The 6705-nt window shown below is 43.6% G+C and overlaps 1 long non-coding RNA gene across 3 annotated transcripts; it reads right to left on the bottom strand.

Moving 5' to 3' along the window:
* Positions 1–400: 400 nt before the first annotated feature.
* Positions 401–3389, bottom strand: LOC129621664 (uncharacterized). Of its 3 annotated transcripts, none has more exons than XR_008699590.1 (3): positions 3263–3389; positions 2329–2441; positions 401–2203 (listed from the first exon to the last, which is right to left on the bottom strand). It is a non-coding gene; the product is annotated as an uncharacterized LOC129621664 (long non-coding RNA). The 3 variants fall into 3 exon arrangements; XR_008699588.1 differs by having other exon boundaries at positions 3244–3380; XR_008699589.1 differs by lacking the exon at positions 3263–3389 and adding an exon at positions 3018–3168.
* Between the last annotated feature and the right edge of the window lie 3316 nt (positions 3390–6705).

The following is a 6705-nucleotide window of genomic DNA, read 5'->3' as shown; positions in this document are numbered from 1 at the left end:
ACTTCCAGCCTTCAGAAGTGTGCGAAACACATTTCTGTGGCTTATAATCCACCTTATCTGTGATATTTTGTTACAGCAGCCCAAATGGACGGAAACAACAGCTTTACCAGGATCACAGGGAGTTCACCAAAGGAAGGAGGCATGCTCACCCTCAATGCAGTGGGGCCACTGCTGGAGGTCACACGGTGCTGCCCAGGTAGGTCTGGAAACCCAGAGAAAGCCCAAAGCTCCACCACCTCATGTAGCCTGACAGAAAACTGCACTGTGGTCATATTACTCAGTTATAAAAAAAGAATGAAATCATGCCATTTGCAGCAACATGGATGGATGTAGATATTATCATACTATTAACATACTGAAGTAAGTCAGATGGAGAAAGACAAATATCATACAATATCACTTAAAGGTGGAATCTCAAAAAAATTATGCAAAGAAATTTATTTATGAAACAAAAATAGACTCACGGGCTTAGAAAACAAACATGGCTATCAAAGGGGAAAGGGTAGCGAGGAATAAATTTGGAGGTTGGGATTAATAGATACACACTACACACCATTAAATACAAAGCAGATAAACAATAAGACTTACTATATAGCACAGGGAACCATATTCAATATCTTGAAAAAGTGTGTGTGTGTATGTATATATATAACTGAAACACTGGAGAAGGCAATGGCACCCCACTCCAGTACTCTTGCCTGGAAAATCCCATGGATGGAGGAGCCTGGTAGATTGCAGTCCATGGGGTCGCTAAGAGTCGGACACGACTGAGGGACTTCCTTTTCACTTTTCACTTTCATGCATTGGAGAAGGAAATGGCAACCCACTCCAGTGTTCTTGCCTGGAGAATCCCAGGGGCGGGGGAGCCTGATGGGCTTCCTTCTATGGGGTCGCACAGAGTCGGACACGACTGAAGCGACTTAGCAGCAGCAGCAGCAACTGAAACACTTTGCTGTATACCTGAAACTAACACAACGCTGTAATTCAACTGCACTCCATCTTTTTTTTTAAAGGCCTACTCTAATTAAAAATAATGCATTGTGGTCATGTAAAATGGTGCAATGAGCATATACCCAACTATATCCAAAATGTGGGGATTTTGTAGGACAAAGAGTCTGGTTTCTTCAACAAATAAATGTGAGTAAAAGAGACGGCTCAGACAGTAAAGAATCTGCCTGCAGTGCTACGGACCTGGGTTTGATCCCTGGGCGGGAAAGATCCCCTGGAGAAGGGCATGCCCGGCCACTCCGGTGTTCTTGCCTGGAGAATCCCATGGACAGGGGAGCCTGGTGGGCTTCAGTGCATGGGGCTGCAAACAGTAGGACATGACAGAGCAGGTGTGCACGTGCACAGGGTTGTGTGTGTGTGTAAATGTTTTCTGTGAAAGACCAGACAAGAAATATTTTAGGCACGTGGGTCACACGATTTCTGTCACAACTATTCACCTCTGCTGCTGTGATGCGAACACAGGTATAGACAATAGAAACCATTGGGCATGGCTGTGTTCCGGTAAAACTTTTTTTCTTTCCCTGAAAAACAAGAGGCAAGTTGGTTTTGGCCATGGATTTGGCCAGGCCCAACTCTAGTGCAAAAAAAAGAAGAGGAGCAGATAAGTGATAAAGGTTGGCAATGTTGATAATTGTTGAAGTGGGATGAGGGGTACCCAGTGGTTCATTAGACTATTTTCTCTAGTTTTGAATGTTTTGAGTATTTCCATAATAAAAAATCCAAGCACTCTGAAGAGATCCTTTTAGAAGGAAAGAACTATTTGCCTTTGACCTCTCTCCTTATCTCCCCATTTTATTTTTGCCTGTCTTTTTTTCAAATCTGTTTCACACGCCTACTCACACAAACACATTTCCATTCTGATATATTTTTAAATCAAAATGAACTTCCTAGACAGCCCAGTCCCGCAGAGGAATGCAGCGAAATTCTACGGCAAATCCTCACGGTGGGGTCTCATATTCTTTCCCAGGAGACTCACAGGCCTTTTCCTTTCAGAGGATTCGTGCTCGGGGAAACATTTTTCCTAAAATGGAGATTGCGAGGCAGGGCTGAGGCACACTGCCCTTAGGGAAGCACTGTTGTTTTCTTACTTCTCGGCAGGAAATAGGAATGTCCCGGAGAGGATTAGAAAATTTACCCGACGGCTCTGGTGAAGGGCTGGGAACAGGGACTGGAGGCTGGAATCTGGTCAGAACATCTGGGAGTTCAAAGAAAGAAACATTCAGCTATTCATCAGGCCCCATAAATTCTCTTTAAAAGCAGTTAATTATGAAGCAGAGAGAACAGAGTGGAGCATGTTGTCAGAGCAAAGGAATTACATACATCTCACTTGAAGCTGCCTTGAAAGTCTAGGGCTGAGCACACACGTCATTTCAAATCAGGGCCTGAAGATCTACAGAGGACAGAGGAGGTCTTGACCCTTCTGTTCCCAAATCCTTCAGCAAATGACAAAGTGAAAATGAAAGTTAATCGCTCAGTCTTGTCCGACTCTTTGCGATCCCATGGACTGTAGCCTGTCAGGCTCCTCTGTCCATGGAATTCTCCAGGCAAGAATACTGGAGTGGGTAGTCATTCCCTTCTTTAGGGATCAGACCCGAGTCAGATTCTTCATGGCCTGAGCCACCAGGGAAGCCCAATGGAGGTAACGTAATCATAGAATGAGATCATTTCAGGAGACAAGTCCTGGAATTTAATACAGTCCTCTTAAATGTTAAAAACTATGTCTAATTATGTCTATATTCTGGCCAGCCAACTAATCTCTCCCTCGAGCAACCGGCAGCCACAGGTCTTGGATCCCGTGCACCCCGACTCTGGCGGCTGAGTTGCTGACGCTGGCACCAGTCAAGTTTGGGACTGGGTTTGAAGGGCAGGGCCTGCTGATATTCTCAAAGGGTCCAGCAGGTGGCAGTGTTTCCAACACTGGCAGAGCCGACCAGGGTCTATACTGAGGGGCTCTGGAAGAGAACTGAAGGACAAATCCACCAACCTAGATTGTTATTTTTTTAACTTACCTTTTTTTTACATTTTATTTTTTAAACATTTCATTAAAAATAAGCAAGGTAGGCTTTAGTGAAGATGGTAGAAATAAGCAGGCTGCCTCCCTTCTCATGCATTGGATGTCCTTGGCTGCCCGAGCCCCTCTCTGTGTTGTTCCCAGTGGATCTGTCCTTTTGGAGACACCCAGGAAGATGATTTCCAACCCTTAACTTTCTCCACCTGTCCCACCCCAGCACCTACCATCAATCTGCTGCCCCACCTCTCTGAAAGCCAGCTTGGTGCTGTCCTTCTCAGTTGCAATTCTCCTGGGAGAACCAAGCCTCCTTCCTGGAGGAGGCTGTGAGGGAGACCGAGCCATCCGAGAAGAATCCTGGGGCCCCAAAGAGTAACTAATGGCCTACAGCTGTTGGCTGTAAGGAAAACCCATCAGGACTGATGGAGACTTTGCCAGGTTTGTGCCTGTGTGGCCCACCAGCAGCTACTGCAAGTTTAATTATTAGCAACAGTTGGGAAGTGCTTCTCTCCCACCCACAGCCTCCATATAAATATTTCTTTCTACCATCTGTCACACTGACTGAAGTCTCCGTACTCAGTACAGATTTTGACAATAGTCAGGTTTTCAAGAGTTTCCTACTAAAATTGTAAATGTGGCAGGGAGATCATCAAACTGGACTATGAATGCCATGGAAAGGGGCTGCTTCAGGGGGATTGGTAACTGACAAGCATGTAGATAAATATGATAAGAAACTCCTTGGTAATTTTCCTAGTGGGAAACATTTTTATATACAAAAGCAGAATTAACTTTAAAGTTAATTAGAAAGTTGAACAGCCCTAGAAATTATGCTTTTAAATAGCAGTCCACTTTAAATAATGCCCCAAAGGCCAAAGTTTTTTAAAAAAATTATTGTACAAATTCTTGTTAAGTTAAACTATCTAAGCTTTGCTGTAATACTGGTTTCTCTTCAATATGTGATGGTACAAGAACAAGGTTAAATGAAGGGGTAGTATTAAAAAGCAGAGACATTACTTTGCCGACAATGGTCTGTCTAGTCAAAGCTATGTTTTTTGCAGTAATCATGTATGGATGTGAGAGTTGGACTATAAAGAAAGCTGAGCGCCGAAGAATTGATGCTTTAGAACTATGATGTTGGAGAAGACTCTTGAGAGTCCCTAAAGGACTCTCAAGTACATCCTAAAGGAAATCAGTCCTGAATGTTCATTGGAAAGACTGATGCTGAAGCTGAATACTTTGGCCACCTGATGCAAGAACTGACTCATTGGAAAAGACCATGATGCTGGGAAAGATTGAAGGCAGGAAGAGAAGGCGATGACAGAGGATGAGATGGTTGGATGGCATCACCAACTCGATGGACATGAGTTTGAGCAAGCTTCGGGAGTTGATGATGGACAGGTAAGCCTGATGTGCTGCAGTCCATGGGATTGCAAAGAGTCAGACACGACTGAACAACTGAACTGAACTGAACTAATTGCTGGGGAGTATTTTAAATTTCAGAAGTAAAAAATAATACATTTTTAATTACAGTAGGCTTAAGTTTATTTTTATGGGGAAGATTTTTCTTCCCTAAAATTGTTTCTGGAACAGCAAGCTGTTTCCATTATTAAAAGTTGAAGTTGTTAGGAAAGAAGGAAACCTCAGAGATTTGGTTGGAGGGACAGACATCAGTGCTAGGAAATTTGGCAGAAGAAGCTAGGAAATTTGGGGGGGAATCTTTTAATGTCTAGCCTTTACCTATTATCAGCTAACTTTTTTCTAGATTGTTTAATGCCTACTGTATGCCATGTGGTATGATAGATACTTTGTATACATCATTTTGTTTAGTAATGGGTCCTTTTTTGAATAAGAATCTGAAGCTTCACAAAGTTAAATTGTCCAAGGTCACCAAACTTAATAAGCACTGGCCAGGATTCACATCAGAATTCAAGCCCCAATTCAAGAGCTTCCTGCCGTTTCTACTTGGTCCCACCGCAGTCACACCAGAGTAACCCAACATCACAAACCACGGGAAAGTGACCAGTGACTAGAGATTTCCAAAGATCCCCATAATACTATTTGTCTCAGGTCTTTATTGAAATGCAAGGACACAATTCTTATAATCCAATTCTTATAATCCTAACTTCCTGGGCTATCAAATGCTCCCCTGTGAGAAATACTATACTTGGAAGGACTCTATATTTCTGTCCCCACAATCAGGACTAGTATTCTGACTTGGAGAATTCCACACAAGGCAACACATTATTTAAAAGTAGGATTTGGCCTCTAGGACACGTGGTCATCAGAGCTAAGCTCTGATTCAGATTCCACGCCCTGTTTTCGTTCTCAATACACAGAATTTAGTACTCCTGGCAGCTCCCTCCACCTGACATACATATACAGGTTTGGGTGCCCACACACTTCTCTTGCTGACAGGCACCCTGGCTGTCTGCTGGCTCCAGGGAGGACAAGAGATGTTAACTAGTCCATCTTCAAGTGGTTACAAAGGGAATGCTGTTGTGTGCAACAAAGAGGCAGTTTGTTTTGCTCTCAGGCCTCGCTGAGCAGGGCCAGCCCACGGCATGGTTCCCATGTAATGGGGATGATATGTATTAAACTGGTATGCTTTCTTTCCACTTAAGTCACGATGTTCTGTGGCTCTCCACCCATTTAATCAACAGGTTTCTATGTTTCAGGGAGAGAGATCCAGTGAGAACATCCAGTTCATTGCTCAGCTTTGGCTGCCAAAGTCTTATTTGTTTGTTTTTTAAAGCAAACTCCTCTGTCGATGGAGTTTTTTTTAGGCAAGAATACTGGGGCAGGTTGTCATTTCCTACTCCAGGGGATCTTCTCAACCCAGAAATCCAGATTGCATCTCTTGCATCTCCTGCATTAGCAGGCAGATTCTTTACTGCTGCGCCACCTGGGAAGGCCATGTAATATATTAGTACAGTATTACATATATATATTTCAAAGACACACACATATGGTACACATATATATCAGTGTATGATGACCTATGACCTCTGTCCATCGACCTATGACTTGATTTATGAACTCTTATCTATGACCTTTGACATATGACTTCCAAACTTTGACTCCAACCCAAACCATCAGCTCATGGCTTCTGACTCTTTGACCCTTGACCTATAACACCTGATCCCTTAACATATGCCTTCTGACTCTTGAACTATGACCCTTGACAATCATACCAAAAAAGTGAAATGACACAGCCACTGTGGAAGTCATTGTAGTGGTTACTCAAAAACTTATGCATAGAATTAACATGATATGTTGATTCCTGACCTAAGACCTCTGAGGGTCAATCTATGATTCTTGACTTATGGCTTTTCACTCTCAACATGTGACCCCTGATTTCTGACCCTTGACCCATTTCAAGTGCTCCCACTCTGTCAGACATCTCACCTGTGACCTGTAACCTATGACTTCTGACCATTGAACCATGATCCTTGAAAGTGCAAGTCGCTCAGTTGTGTCCAACTCTTTGTGACCCCATGGAAGAGGAAAAGACCCCATGCTGCTGCTAAGTCACTTCAGTCGTGTCCGACTCTGTGCGACCCCATAGACGGCAGCCCACCAGGCTCCCCTGCCCCTGGGATTCTCCAGGCAAGAATACTGGAGTGGGTTGCCATTTCCTTCTCCAATGCATGAAAGTGAAAAGTGAAAAGGAAGTCGCTCAGTCGTGTCCG

This window comes from Bubalus kerabau, chromosome 10 (assembly GCF_029407905.1).
Source record: "Bubalus kerabau isolate K-KA32 ecotype Philippines breed swamp buffalo chromosome 10, PCC_UOA_SB_1v2, whole genome shotgun sequence".
Classification (NCBI taxonomy): Eukaryota; Metazoa; Chordata; class Mammalia; order Artiodactyla; family Bovidae; genus Bubalus; species Bubalus kerabau.
This window is presented reverse-complemented; position numbering and strand designations above follow the sequence as displayed.